Source organism: Amphibalanus amphitrite, unplaced genomic scaffold (genome assembly GCF_019059575.1).
Source record: "Amphibalanus amphitrite isolate SeventyFive unplaced genomic scaffold, NRLGWU_Aamphi_draft 000629F_arrow, whole genome shotgun sequence".
Lineage (NCBI taxonomy): Eukaryota > Metazoa > Arthropoda > Thecostraca > Balanomorpha > Balanidae > Amphibalanus > Amphibalanus amphitrite.
Window position 1 is genome coordinate 223,662 of NW_024882123.1, and position 16,005 is coordinate 239,666.

Below are 16,005 nucleotides of genomic sequence, written 5' to 3' on the forward strand. Positions count from 1 at the left end.
GCGAGCAAATACGTTAGCGAGTTAGATATCTTCGCAAAGACGGCCGGCGCTCGGTCCGCCGCGCCTTGCACACATGTGTCATCCGGCCCCTGTCCTGGTTCTCAGGCCCACGTGTTGTGCTACCACGAGGGCTGAGACGGGACGGGGGCCTGGCACTTGACAGTCTTCGACGGTACTCCACCGGTTCGCGACGGCCCGGTGCACGACGTGGCCTAACGTACGACGCGGCCAACGTGGTCCTACGAGAACGATTCAGTGAACCAAATTTGTGACCGCCGTATTTTGTGCATTTTAACCGTTTCCGTTTCATTCAAGAATAGACTTTTACTTATATGAACAATAACTTTATGGTCCTCCGGGTGACGAAAGAAAACGAGTACGAGTGGAACGAGCACGCACGAACATTTACGTATCGAACGGGTGAACTAAACGATTCTCGCGAACATTCTGGTCCTCCGGGCCGGATGTCAGTGAACTAGTGTGATGGATTTACAGTGACGACGCAGTGTTGTGAACTCTGAGTGCGATGTCTGACAAGCGGTCACGACACGCCAATGATGCGTGTCGTAATATGTAATAATCATGGGCATCAGTGGCGTTATCAGGAATTTAGTTAAGAATCTCCTCAATAGATGGCTCTGACCGACGATTTTAAAATACGGAGTGATCCAGAGGTAGACAGCAAAAGATGAGATTGCAGCTAAAAAAGATCTCGGCACTCGTAAGCTACATTCCAAGTTTCATGGCAGTGAGACAAATAGGTCCTAAGATACAGATGCAAACCCTAGCCACCACGGATACCACACATTACTTCAGCGGTGACCTGTACCTTTAATACATTTGTGATGCCAATAAATAATAGCCTGATCATGGACACCAATGAGGTCTGCCAAGTGCCTGAAATTGACAATCAGTCATTACTGTTGGTTGCCTGTGCCCCGTCCCTGGCTTCCTCTACCCCTGCTTGCGCTACGGGTGGACACCTTGAGCTCCAGCTGCTCTAGGTCAGCTCTCTGATTTGCCACTCGTCCAGACTGACACTATTTCCTCTCTGGTCATATCAGGGCGGATCATCACATAGCGCTGTTCGCGGGTCATGCGCGCCATGATCACTCCATTTTTGGTGTAGTAGTTGGCCATTTCTCTCTTTTCCCACATGCCGCCAAGCAATTGAATTTGTTTAGCTCTCTTTACAGTTGGGTTCTCATGAATGGTAATCTTGTCTGCCCGTCCCATGTCATTTTGATTGATTTTGCCTCGTACACTCGGGGGCAGATTGATCTTCCACCACTCCCTACCCATCGGGCTCCCATGGCTCAGCACTGGCTGCTGCCAGTGGCAGCAATGGCAGCACTGGCACTGGCAGGCAGTGTTGCCATTGCATTGAGCAATGGCAGCACTCAGCAGTGCTGAGGGCAGGCAACACTGGCAGCAGCCAGTGCTGAGCCATGGGAGCCCGATGGGTAGGGAGTGGTGGAACATCAATCTGCCCCCGAGTGTACAAAGCACTTCTATCATCCAGGCAGTGTTCTAAAATTGGATTTTGGTTGGGTGTGACGATGATGACCAAAAAATCTAGGATGAGAAAAAAAAAACAAGTGAAAACCTATATCACTTTCGCAATAAAGGCGTAACGCTACGCTGGCTGATAATAAAAGAACATACCATTCCTGACCACCAAAACTAACCGAAAAAGACGGTGCAAATAGGTAAGGAAAATAGAATAGTTATATGATATACGGCAGAATTATAACTTTAGCATCTGATCGCCAAGTGTTTCGAAATCCGTCCCATTTTATCCCAACCTTTGTGTTTGATTGAGACTAATGAAGTTAAGAATCACCCTTGTCTCTTATACAGCTAAGAATGAATACCTACTTCAACCAGTGAGATTTCATTTTCCTCACAAGTCAAAATGCATTGTCACAATTGAATGACTGTCCAGTGGCCATCCTTCTCCTAGCCTTAAATCAATGCCTTCCTTTCCGTTTCAGATGCAGACAGCAGATATTACCGTCAGCATCTGCTAAGTTCCTACTCATGCTTACTGGCACGGATCCAGGACGGTCCTTCTGCCTGTATATTTCTCCTAAAGATCATCCGCGGACCTCCATCCTCGCGACGCCAGTCGCCATCATGCGAGCGAACTAGGTCTTTAAGAAGCAGAAGATGCAATGATTCTGTTGAAATCTGTTGTCATATCTTAAGGAGGGTGGGGGAGGGGCGGGTGAGGGAGCTCTCTCTATATGCAGGCTTTGGTACTAGTGCCATGTGGAGAAGTTTTCTTTCTTTTTTAAGCAAAGGAAGTGGGAAGGAACCTGTCGTTGCCGTTGCAAAGGGTATCATTCTGTCGTCCTGTATTATTGATTTAGTGCAGTTGACTCAGACTGTGTATTTGTATGTAAGTGTGTAATGCGTGAGGCGTGGTCATCACTGTGACACTGTCAGACATAAAATCTTAGGTAATCATGATACCCTGATGGGCAGTTTGTTGACGTAACTGATCGTTATGAAACCAGAAACCGTATAACTCATGTGTTCTGGCCTCTGGGACGTTTTGCGCCTACAATATGGCAGCACCGCTTCCAAGATTACTGTATATTTGAGATAATATGCGGCAATATAAGTATGTAGTTTTCGTTCGCATCTGATCTGGTAATATTCGTACAGTGTACGAATATTACCAGGAATATTGGAGGACCCTTAGATTGAGACTGAGCTCAGGGAGGTATGACCAAGGGTATGACAAAATGTGATTAAACTTAAAATGTGATTAAAGGGAGGTATGACAAAATGAGATTCTGGTGATTTCGGAATGGTCGGACGTGTTTGAGATTGCTCTGCTATTTGCTTATATTTGCCGTCGTAAGTGAGTTGCTCTGGGCGTAATGCATATAATATTGTTCGTAATTTAACGTAACTCATTTTCATTATACTGTCATTATATAAAAGTCAACGTGTTGGTCACTTTCGGTATTTAAAAAAGTGATAATTTTCATCATATTGCAAAAATTTTCATCGGTGCCGATTGAATATCTGCACTTGAATTTTGCTTCTGGTCCTCGTGCAAGTCATCAAGCTCTCGCACTTGTCAAATCGTCATTCTCATACATATGGCCCATACGGCTAGTCAGCTCATTATCATGTGGGCTCTTGTTTATTGACTGAAACTAAACAAGACTGAAACTTTAGCTGCTTAACAATATGTCCGAGGAAACGGTACCTAAAAGAGCTTTCACCGACACCGCAGAGAGTTTTGTCGCTGAACAGCAAGAAAGCAGCTACGATGATCAGCCCGATACGAACCGGCGCCAGTTCGCTCCACTGGATGAGATCATCCCTACCGACGCAACTTCGTCCCTAAAGAGGCAAATTATAGCTGAATCAACTAACATCTTCTCCGGGAGCTATGACCCAGCAGCGATAAGATGTGTTCTGGTATCTCTTGACGAGTCGGACCTCCGTGAGCTCAGAGCGCAGCTGCATGCGGCACTGCAGTCAGCTGTCCCAGCTGCTGCCGGGCGCCCACTCTGTCGGCGGGTTCAGGGCAATGTTGCCGGCCTGGCAGACGACTGCTGGGCTCTCGGATACTCGGCATCGCAGGGCGTGCTGACTCAGCGGGCCAACGGAGTCACCCTGAAGCCGGCCGGCCGTGTCCCACTTCCGCCACCCGGTCAGGCGGCACCCAGCGCGGACCCTTCAGGCTCCAATGCCGCTACCTTTGCTTCGCTGGAAGCAATAATTGCAAACCAACTACGTCTAGAACAGTCAGTCGCCCAGCTCAGCCAGAATAAGGCTAGTTTAGAAGCACGTGTAAAGTTTATGGAGAACGAGTCCACCAGACTGCGAGAAGAATGTGCAGCTCGAGACTCGCGAATCACCCAGCTGGAGCTGCTGCTTGACAGAGGACTGGACAGAATCTTCGCAGGCGAGCAACCTCCAGCACAGGCCTCTAATACGGGGCCTCAAGCGGCCGCTGAGAGGCAGGAAAACTCAACCGGTCCTCCCGGGCCACCGGACTCTTCCCCAAGTGCCACTGTGGGAACGACTCATGAACCTCAACTCGGAATCAGCGCTGTGGCGAGAGAAATCGCATCCGGAATCGACCTGCGCAGTCTCGGAGGAGCTATCGCTGCTGCGCTTCAGTGGCGTGCAGGAGAGTCTGATAGTGACAGCGAGAGCGACCAGCACCCACCGTCCGCCAACCCAGCGCGCAGCCGACCTCGTGGGTCACATGTATCGCGTGATCCCCGTGCTACCGGTGCCACACCTACCTCGGTCGAGGGGTCTGCTGAGCCGGTAAACTACGGTCACGTTACAGGATCTGGACCAGCATCTGACCTCATCCTGGATACCTCGCGACCCCCGGCTAGAAAAACAAAGTTTATCCTGCAGGGGTTCCGCCCGGATGTAGCTGACCGGGATGTGAGAGAGCTGGTGTGGGCAGTGGTTCAAAATCTGCACGATTTCCAGCGTCTACCGCACCACGACGGTACTGCTCCCGCGACCAAGGCGTACTTAATTGAAGTAGATGCTGCTGACGAGGGTAACGTCTTGAGCCCCTCTCACTGGCCAATAGGCCTCATCGTGCGCCGCAAGGTCACGCCGAACAACAACGGAACTAGCAGACGCAAGTTTCGATACAACAGACCAGCTTTCGGCCGCGGTGTACGTCCCACGGTCCACTCCGGAGCTGCACAGCGTCAGAACCCTGCCCCTGAAGGTGCCCGGCCGCAGCATCGTGAGTACACGACCAGACAGGAGCCGTATGGTCACAGGACGGACCGCCGACCATCCACACGAGTCGCATGGTCCAACAGCGCCGTCACTGGACACTCACACGGACACAGTGAGTGGCAGACTGTCCCAATCAACCGCCGTCCCCATCGCCGAGACGTCGCAGATCCTGAACCCCACCAGCAGCTCGCTAGAGAATGGCGCCCCTCGTATCAACAGAGCTCCTGGCAGAACCGCTGGAAGCCCCTCGAAACTGACGATCGGTACATATAACTGTGAGGGGTTTCTTTCAGCCGCGCATTACGTCGCTGATAGCTTACTATCCACTTGTGACATCCTATTTTTAGCAGAAACATGGTTGTCTCGCGCAGAGGAGTCCACCCTTCCCAACGTCGTCTCGAGGCTGGCCGCTGCAGAGTTTCACTGCACCCAACAGTTTGCCATGGAACTGCCTCCACGAGCTGGCGAGGGCAGGCCTCGTGGTGGGGTCGCTTTGATCTGCCGTCGCTCCGGAGGACGCAAGATACGTGAGTTAGATTGTAACGATGCGCGGCTCTGTGGAGTCACTGTTTTAGCCGAGGATATGCCAATTATAAATGTCATTGGCTGCTATATGCCGTTTTGGAACGCTTCAGAGAACATTGAGGACTACGCGAACACCGTCAGTAAGCTAGATACTATCGTCTCAGCGCTCTTGCCTACTGCACCAGTTATTGTTGTCGGAGATTTGAATTGTGCGCTACCTCCGCTGTCTCCTGAAGTGCGGCCTCCTCTTTGGCACCACCTGCAGGGATTCAACCAGCACAGTGAGTTGATGCAAGAATTTCTAGATCGTAATGACCTTGTGATTGCCGAATTCCAGTTTTCTCAGTATGTGCGATACACATACGCTCGTGGTGGCTGTCAAACTCACATAGACCACATTGCTATTCCACGACATGCTCTATCAGGCGTACAAGACTGTTTGATCTTGCCTCCAAACGAAGACAACTTAAGCCCGCACTTACCAATAGTCTGCAGAATGTCTGTGTTCACACCTTGCGCTCATCGATCTGTCCATGGGCCAGTCGGTGCCGCTGTGCATTCGGACGTACTTGTATGGAGCTCTTCAGATAACCTCCAAACTTACAGGTCTCATCTGGAGCAGTTGCTAGCCGCCCATCTACCGTTATGTAGCGGCTCTCTGGACGAGATTGATGAGTTGATCACAAGCTGTATTCATGAAGCTGCTCGATCTTCTGGGTGCGCCAAGACGCGACGGAAACCCAGATCCTGGTGGAGTCCGGCCGTAGCAGCTGAACGTGACCGGACTCGCTTCTGGCGGCGACTGTGGCAACAGTGTGGTCGATATGCCTCGCCTATCGTTAGTGGCTGTTATGCTGCGTCCAGACGAGCTTACCGGAGGGCCAGGCGTAAGGCAGCCTCTGGTCATATTGAGCAAGAAGCCAGTATTCTTCAGAATCTTCGACAGAATCGCAACCTTAACGCTTTCTGGCGGCGGGTACAGCGGGTTCGTCGAGGAGGTTTAGCCCCACATGCAAAGCCTAGTCCTGCTGAGTTTCGAGCCCATTTCGAGCGGGTTCACCAGGACAGCGTTGAAGAACTGGATCCAGAGCAGCGGCGTATCTCTGCCGCTGTCAACGCGCGGGTGGCGGCGGCTAGAGACAGCATTTGTGCGTACAACGTCACTGCTGACCAAGTGGCTAGTTTAATATCCCGCCTGGAGCGTGGTAAAGCCCCAGGCGTGGACGGCGTGACCCCAGAACATCTCATCTTTGGCCAGTCACCTGCACTCCTGGCCGCGTTGGCACAACTGCTGTCTTGCTGCATATCGTCGTGCAGCGTACCCTCTTCTTTCGCCGACAGTGCAGTTATGCCGCTGCTTAAGAAGCCTAGCCTTGATCCAAACTGCTTGGACAACTATAGACCAATCACCATCACTACATGTGCATCGAAAATGCTGGAACTGCTGATTCTCGACGAGCTGATGTCGTCTGTCGAGCCGCACGACCTCCAGTTCGGGTTTATACCCAGCCGCGGATCTGCACAAGCGTCGCTCCTGGCTAGTGAGACAGTGCAGCACCAGCGCAGGAAGGGGCTACCGGTATTCGCAGCCAACCTTGATGCGCGTAAGTGTTTTGATCGCATCTGGCACGACGGTTTATTCTTCAGACTGGAACGGTATTTGAGCGTCAATTACTGGCTGTTAATCGTTGATTGGTATCATCGCCTTTCTGCTCACGTCATTCTGGAAGGCATTGCCTCTGAGCAGTTCAAAATTCATCGGGGCACGCGACAGGGAGCAATATTATCTCCAATGTTCACGAACATTTTCCTGTGTCCTCTTCTGCGAGCGTTAGACAGCAGCGGACGTGGTGCCACGCTGTACTCTAAGCATGTTCCTGCAGTATGCTATGCAGACGACCTTCTACTTTTATCCACCAACGTCAAGCATCTCCAAAGTCTTCTGCATCTAGTTGAATGTTACGCGAACATGTGGCGGCTAGAGTTTGTTCATCACCAGCCGTCTAAAACTAAGAGCCATTGCATCATATTCGGCAGCGAGCTCTTAGCTCAGGTACCCAACTGGACATTATCTGGTCAGACACTTCAGGTGCGCCCTCAATCGGAGCACCTCGGAATCATTCTTGATTCGAAGCTATCTGCTGCGCCACATGTAACACAGCGTATCAAGCGGGCACGAGGTGCATTCTTCGGACTAACGCCAGTAGGAATGCTTACAAACCGTCTCTCGCCGTGGGATAAGATTTACCTATGGAAAACTATTGTATTGCCGACATTGACCTTCGGATGTGAAGTGTCACCCCTTACGTGTTCTGAGGTAGAGCACCTTGACTCGTTCCAGGCAGCTACCATCAAAGCTGCTGTGGGACTTCCTAAAACTTCACATCATACAGCGCTGCTAATTGCGTTAAAAGTCCCTCTCATTCACGAGATGCTCCGAGGCTCGACCTTACGGTGCTTCGGTGCGGCCTTTCGCTCGTCCCACCGGCTACGCCAGGCGTACATAGCGGCACTGGCACAACTTGCCATTGATCCGAGCGTTGTCGCTGGCTCATTCTTGTACCATGTTTATGCGTTGTGCAATACCGAATTTGACGCAGTTATGTATTGTGCTGGTGGCGTATTTGAAAGAGAGCGTGTCCATGCACCTGTCCCCCAGAGCGGACTGGTTGACAGCATCAGCTCGCTTCTGGCTGTGCCTCAATGTCAGGCCACCAGGCGCCTCATCCGGCTGCTAACCTCTGTATGATACTGTCTGTCATTTCTCTGGTTGTTGATCATCTCAACTGAATACTGATCCAGTTTTGTTTTTTTGTGTTTGTTGTGAAACATTGTTTCAATGGTATTTTTGCATTGTCACTTTGTGATGCTCAATAAAGATTGATTGATTGATTGTACGCAGTATAGCTTTGAGCTTTCCATTTTCAACAGATATGACAATGGCCGGATGATACTGGAAATGGTGCCTTTGCTCTGGGCACACGGAACGGGACGCAGTATTGAGTATGCAATTGCAGTCGCACTATGCAGCATGACATACGCCGGAAATCTCCCGGCCCGAACGCCGGAACGGCCAGCGATAGTCGGTACTCATTACGCATAGGTAGTGTAAATGGAAACGGTGTCAGCGCAACTCTTCGAAAGGAACGGTGCACTACATGAGACTAGACAAAGGGTCACTGATTAGGGCACCCCAAACGGAACGATGTGCACTGCGCAGCATAATACGCAATATCGCAATAAAAAGCGTGCAACTAACCAGTAACCAGGGCATCCATATCGGAACGGAACGGGATGCAAAAAAAAAAATGATAAAAGGATGCCACCGACCTCATGGCCGGCCACCGAAACGGAGCGGTAGCTACGTATCATGTCACGTGGTAAGTGCTGAATGAGAGAGCGTCACTGATCAGTGATCAGTGATCAGAGCACCCGCAACAGAACGGAGGGCATCAGTGATCACTGATCAGAGCAACTGCAACGGAACGGAGGGCATCGCTGATCAGGACACCCCAAGCGGAAGGGAAAGCGAGAGCACAACTGACCAGAACACCCGAAACGGAACGGGAGTGAACGGAACGCATTAGCGGCTCGCCGAATCGCGATTCCGGCCAAACATGGCCTCAAGAAATAGGTCACAGGTCAAAGGTCATTTGGGTCAGGAATATGAGATTTTCAGAATAGGTGTCAAATTAATTAACTCGAGGGTCCTGAAAGTTTCGTCGCGATCGGTCGCTTTTTACGCGAGTTATTCTCGAAAAAACGAGGGGGTGGTTCGTTCGACCCCCCCCCCCTATATGGGCGAGGGATAATTTATTAAAAAGCTAGGGCCTTCTTAATCCCATCTACCAGCTTCAGAACATGTATTGGGCAGATCTGGGAATACCGTATCTTAAATTTATCCCTAGAGGTGTGCCAAGGTATCCTTTCATTCATCTTGGCTTTCCCTCGGCCGAACGCTTCGTGTTTAAACACCTTTAGAAACTAATTGAAATGAATAATTGGCGGTAAGATTATTGCAAAGGCATGAGAAATTAACGTAAAATACATCATTACCGGTCTTATAACCTCATTTCGCGTATGAAACCTGCCAGAGTCCACAGAGTTTCATATTCATCCCTAGGGTGTGCCAGGGTGGTAGAGTTCTGCACGGCTGCAATTTTCCACAGCCTAGCCGCCCCACAGCCGTGGCTCCACAGCCACAGCCGCCCACAGCCGTGGCAAACTGTGGGCAGCCAGCCGTCAGCCGGCCGTGGATACTGTCAATGAAATGCAACCAAATAGTATATAAGTTGTTTTTAGTTGAAACATATAGCCAAAAGCACATTGCAATGGGCTATAGATTCTCAAGCTCATGAAGCATCATAGGTTAAGTGGTTGTGTATCTGGCTTTAGGCCGAAGTCCTGAAGCCTGATGCGCAACACATGCCTACACAAGCCCTTGCAAGGGGTTAAAAAAGATGGGTAGGTTAGTACCTACATCAACAGAAAACATAAACAACGAACCAGAATAGAAGCATTAGCAATGTAGACATCTAATGCCAAATCCTGAAGCATGGTTGTGGGACAGAGCAACAGACCCTGATGCTTTTCATTATCAATGTTAGGTATGGAAAATGAAACTGAAGTTGATAGACTGTCAAACAGTGATTGTCTAGTCAAAACTCCTGCTTCTTTCTTACCTTGCATATTTTCTGGGGTGTGATATGCCAGGCTCGAACTCGAAGCAGCCTTCTGAGCAAGTCTCAAACTTATATACGGCCTTGGTCTCAAACTAATTTGATATGCAAGGCATCAAAACACTATTGAGAATTCAAGAAAGAAAAACATTCATCTATTTTGATTTTTCCAAATAATGATCTTCGCTCAAATCCCCAAGGCCGTGCGAGCCACAATTGCCTCTTTCAATCAAAAATTTTACTTGAGTTTTTAATGACGTCAATAGCAAAGAAGTGGCAATAAATTGTTTTGTGTCACTATAAACAGCCATAAAAATTATAATTAATAAATAATAATACTATACAGTTATAAACTTGCTCTAAAACAAAGATTAAGTATCAAACTTTTACATTTTCAGAAGAAGACGTCATTTTATTAGTAAAGTCAACAGCTTGCGTAAGAAATATTGTGTTCAGGGGTTTCACCGTTATGTGAATTACGTGTTCAGGGTTTTCACCATCATGTGAATTAACCGTAAGTAAGGTTCATGCTCACTTATAATCTAATTCCATTGGCTTCGTTGATCAGCATTTTCTGTTAGCGGTCACTCACACACCAGTTAGAACATAAAGCGCCAGTTTTATATTATGTAATTGGACTTGCCGAAAATCCAGAAATACATCTAAGAGTTATTTTAGATAATATTTTATTAAGCCTTTACCTGTTTTACCTAGGCCTGATTTCTTTTTCTATCACCTGAAAGAATTATTGAACGCAAGTCTTCAATAGCTGTAAGGTGCTCTCCTAATGACCAGGTGATGAGGTGAGATTGATTTCAGAGGGATGTGACAATGTAATATGTTGCATTTTCTGAAACTGTCAAGCTCTTGATGATGAAGGAACAATTGGTACCTATAATTAGTATTCTATACCAGAGTGCAAACTCCCTTACAGCAAATGGTAAAAACATTACAGGTTTTCAAAGGCTTCACCACTTTCAATGCTGCTGGGCATCCTTTGCATGATTTTTACAGGCTAGACTGCTTATCAGAATGTAAGATTAAGGATTTAAAATTTTATATTTGAGTACTTAAGATTGAGCTTGAAATCTCACAGCCGTGGCCATAGCCGTAGCCGTGTTCTTGGAGATATTTGCAGCCGCCCCGGCCCACAGCCGTGGGGCTGCAGCCAGCCGCGGCTGCAGCCGGCCGGTGCAGACCTCTACAGGGTGGCGTGTCAGTCATCTTGAACCCCTGCCCGACCCGACGCCTCGAGTTTTAAAGACATCTAAAAACTAATAACGTAAATAATTTGTGGTGAAATTGATATAATATGATCAGAAAAGAACGCAGAATAAATTAGTATCGGTCTCAAAACATTATTTTGCCTATGAAACCAGCCAGAGCCCGCGGAGTTTTAAATTCATCCCTAGGGTGTGCCCAGGGTGGCTTTTCTCATCTTGGACCTCTACCAGGCGCGACGCCTCGAGCTTTAAAGTCCTCTAGAAGCCATTGACGGACATAATTTGTGGCGAAATTAATGCGATAGGATCAGAAATAAGCGCAGAATAAATTGGCATCGGTCTCAAAACATTATTTTACCTATGAAACCAGCCAGAGCCCGCGGAGTTTTAAATTCATCCCTAGGGTGTGCGCAGGGTGGCTTTTCTCATCTTGGACCTCTGCCAGGCCCGACGCATCGAGCTTTAAAGTCCTCTAGAAGCCATTGACGGACATAATTTGTGGTGAAATTGATACAATAGGATCAGAAATGAATGTAGAATAAGTTGGTACCTGTCTCATACCTCTATTCTGTATATGAAAGAAGTCAGAGCCCACCAAGTTTTAAATTCATCCCTAGGGTGTACCAGGGTGTGCCCAGCTGACTGCGGGTCCAAAGATGGAAATTTTGTAGGCGTATCCTGCGCAACTTAGTCAAAAGCGAATTGCAGAGGTAGTGTTTAATTTGCGCAAGCAACGGCTCATCCGTTTTGCGTTGGCAGCAAACCACTAATCATAGTTGTTATGAATATCCAAAAGCATTTATTCAGAACACAAGCCTGGTTTTTACAAACAGTTGAGGTGATCAAGGTCATTCAACGCATATTTGTTATTAACAGCTGGAAGTGTGCAAGGTTATTATCTTTCGTTGTCAGTCAGGGTGAGTTGTTGGGTTTGTGCCTTGATTTCGCATTTTTTTCATGGAAATTATGTATTATGTAGCAAACCCATAAGTTCTGTCTATGTGGCGCTGCTAGGTATATCTGGTAATCTGGCTGTTAATTGTTGAGCATGAGTTGAGCATTTTTTCAAAGATGAAAGAATTCCAATTTACCTGGTTTTGGGGATGAAAATATTTTACCCATTAGGTGTGATTTTCCACCCAAAATTTCCAAAAATGGAACACTGCATCCAGGTCCTGGAATTTGACAAGCACTCTCTTGTTGTTTCGTAGCCTGTGGCATACGGAAATCTGTCCATTTAGTTTGATACCCAATTTTTCTTCAATGACTTTTTGCTAACCTCCCTGGTCTCCTCGGGTGCTTCGTACTTCCCATTTTGAACAGTTGGGAGCCCTCCCCCACTGAGGATGACCGAGTCCCTGCGACTGTAGGTACTGCTCCAGCTCATTCATCGCCCTCTCCATTTCAAACATCTGTTAGTTGAAGCTTTCGTTTTCGTTTTTCAAGGTCTGAATTTCCTCTTCATTTTTTTTTGTCTTCTAGGACTTTTTCATTTTTTCAATACTCATTTCCTTTTTTAATTTTTTTTTCTATAGCTTCCTGCACAATTCCACAAATAGCCTCCTCCTCCATGACACCTCCGGAATTTTTTTCCAACTCCTTAACATTAACAAAAAGAAATAAAGAATTTGAAATCACCAAAAAAATGTTATAGTCAGGCTTCTAATGAAAAAGAAACTTGGTTGATCTTAAACCAAAGAAAATACAAGTAAAAAAAAATAGTTGTGGCCAATTCAGTGCGCCAGAAACGCCAAGAAAATGCTACGGAGCTGGCACATCCGACCGCTATCACGTCCACATCACAACTCGTTGAAAACATTCATGGTATATTAGGCCATTCTGACGCGTTTTAGTGAAAAAAATCAGGCAGCTGATTTTTCCCCCACTGACTTATAATGGAAAGGTCCAGAAATTTATATGACCTTAGGTCATCGATATCAAAATTCCGAGACATACCGATTGTAGCTACCAATGACCTCATTACATCCTGCAACTTTCAAAGAACTCCTTCATCTACTGTAGCTCTGACACGGCGACAAAGTTGCAAAAAAAGTAATTTGAAGTTGGGTCATTCGCAGTGACCTGACCTTGAAAGGAAGGTACCTAGTTCAAATTTGCACACTATGTGTAAAATTGATGAGGGAATAGTTGTATCAAATTTCGCAGCGCTACGCGCCACGGTTTTCCCGCCATTTACGGAAAAGTTCAGGGGGAGGGGGTGGATATCCGATTCCATGACAAAATATCAAAACGCAAAATATCGAAGCGCAAAATGTCGAATGCAAATCATCGAAAGCAAAATATCAAAGTCGTAAAATATCGAAAACAAAAAATATCGAAATCGCAAAATATCGAGTCGCATAATATCTAAATAATATCGAATAGCAAAATATCGAAATGACAAAATTTGGACTCCCAAAATATCGAAGTTGCAAAATATCGAATTGGCAATATATCGTAAGACAAAATATGGAAAAGACAAAATATCGAACGCCAAATATCTAAAAGACAAAATATCGATACCAAAACATTGAAAAGATAAAATATCGAAAGCAAAATAACGAAAGGACAAATTATCAAATGCAGAATATCGAATGGACAAATATTAAATCGAAAAAGCAAAATATAAAAAAGAAAGGATACGCTTCACCAGCGTGGGCAGTGTGAGTCGCTCGATATAGACTATATTATTTAACTTTGAACAAACCTGAAAACCTAAAAACTCGCAACCCGCTTGCGAAGTCCAGTGTGAGGTGTACTTAACCGCGCCCTGTTGGGATCTGTTTATAACGCGACCTGGGGGGGGGGCTATTTTTGCCCCCCCCCCCGTATCTCCGAAACTACTGGACGGATCTGCAAAATTCAAACGGTGTTCGAAAGCCCTGTCAAATTTGTCGAGGAAAATCCAATTTCATTGACCTCGGGGTAACCGATGACGTCACAGGTCAGGTCAAAGATAAAGTGTTTTGTCGTTCACGGGTCTTCTGGGGAATGCGCTACGACACCGAGTAAAACACATTTTATCGAAAATCAGCGACAGGGCGTTGCCTAGTACGGGGACCCGCAGTTGCTACTGTACACGAGCCCCAACTCTAGCCGTCTGTCCTGTCCAGTAACAACCGATAACATTGCTATCGACTGCCGGTCCCTGTGCAAGAGCAGTTGAGGTTTTCTGTGCGTGCCCTCTGACAGAGCATCGTTGTTCCCTGTAAGGGTACTGGTACAATTTACTCAGGGTCGCTGTACAGTAGCAACTGCGGGTCCCCGTACATATGCTGCTATTAGAGGTCACTAATAATACCAGATCAGGTCACCAAAGGTCAGCACATGAACTCAATAAAAACTTCATAAAACCGAGATGGCAGTTTTGTAGCCCTTTAAATTCTACACCTTTTATGTATTTATCATTTTTCTGTATCTTCAAAGCTAGTCTGTCCTGTCCAGTAACAACCGATAATATTGATATCGACTGCCGGTCCCTGTGCAAGAGCAGTTGAGGTTTTCTGTGCGTGCCCTCTGACAGCTTATCGTTGTTCCCTGTAAGGGTACTGGTACAATTTACTCAGGGTCGCTGTACAGTAGCAACTGCGGGTCCCCGTACATATGCTGCTATTAGAGGTCACTAATAATACCAGATCAGGTCACCAAAGGTCAGCACATGAACTCAATAAAAACTTCATAAAACCGAGATGGCGGTTGTAGCCCTTTAAATTCTACACCTTTTATGTATTTATCATTTTTCTGTATCTTCAAAGCTATAGGCCTGAGAGCTCTTCCCACGAAACCTTTGTTGGGTCGAAAACGGCAGAACATGACGTCACTCTGACGTCATTTCCGGCTAACCTATCACAGCCTTTGGAAAAAAATTGGTCACAATGTGTAAAATTGATGCCTGAGAGGGTACTGCAGGTTTGGTGACGATCAGCGCAGCGGTTTTGGAGATATATCAAAAAGTCTGGAGAGGGGCGGGGGCAAAAAATAGCCCCCCCCACCAGGGCGCGGGTTAATGTCGCCAAGCCTAGCCTAGCCTAACCTCTTTGAACTTTTTCTTGCATTTCAAAGCAAAAACTGTCGGAAATGTCAATGCATCAGCAAATGTTTTCAATATTATGCTTTCGATATTGTATCGTTTCGATATTCTGCTATCTATGTTTGGTCTTTTCGATATTCTGTTATCGATATTTTGTCTTTTTGATATTCTGCTTTCGATATTTGTCTTTTCGATATCCAGCATTTGATATTTTGCCTTTTCGATATCCAGCATTTGATATCTATGCTTTTTTATTTAGATATTATGCTTTTCGATATTTTGCAACATCGATTTTTTCCATTTCGATATTATGCTTTTCGATATTTTGCAACATCGATATTTTCCATTTCGATATTTTGCTTTCGATATTTTGTCGCTTCCATATTTTACCTTCGATATTTTGCATTTCGATATTTTATCCGGATACCGGATATCAAACCCCCGTCGGTGCGCGGGTTAAAATATTATGCGTGTTTACTGTTTAATGATAGGTTTTCTGGGTCAAAAGGTGGTATTCATCTTTATTACACAACTCATTGGTTTTACATCGGCAAATATGCAATTTTATGGCATCATATCGTGAGTTTTAAAATAAACATGCATAACAAATATCCGTCTCACTCTGTGCATGACTCTTAAAGGAACTATCCCACCTTCTAAAATGTTGTTAAAACTAGTTAAATTGTGCCCGACTTTATAGATTGGATGACCAGGAACACGGTTCTGGCATTTATTTTTTCATTAAACATCTTAGGCTTCCCATATTCCAAACACAAACTTTCAAATGTGTGACGCCACAGCCCAAAATTAC

At 46.4% G+C, this 16,005-nt stretch overlaps 1 protein-coding gene across 1 annotated transcript in view; it reads right to left on the bottom strand.

Moving 5' to 3' along the window:
• The window catches only part of LOC122363598 (disks large-associated protein 5-like), a 152,376-nt gene that overhangs the window by 23,341 nt on the left and 113,030 nt on the right, over window positions 1-16,005 (bottom strand). The gene's annotated exons all lie outside the window — the stretch shown is intronic.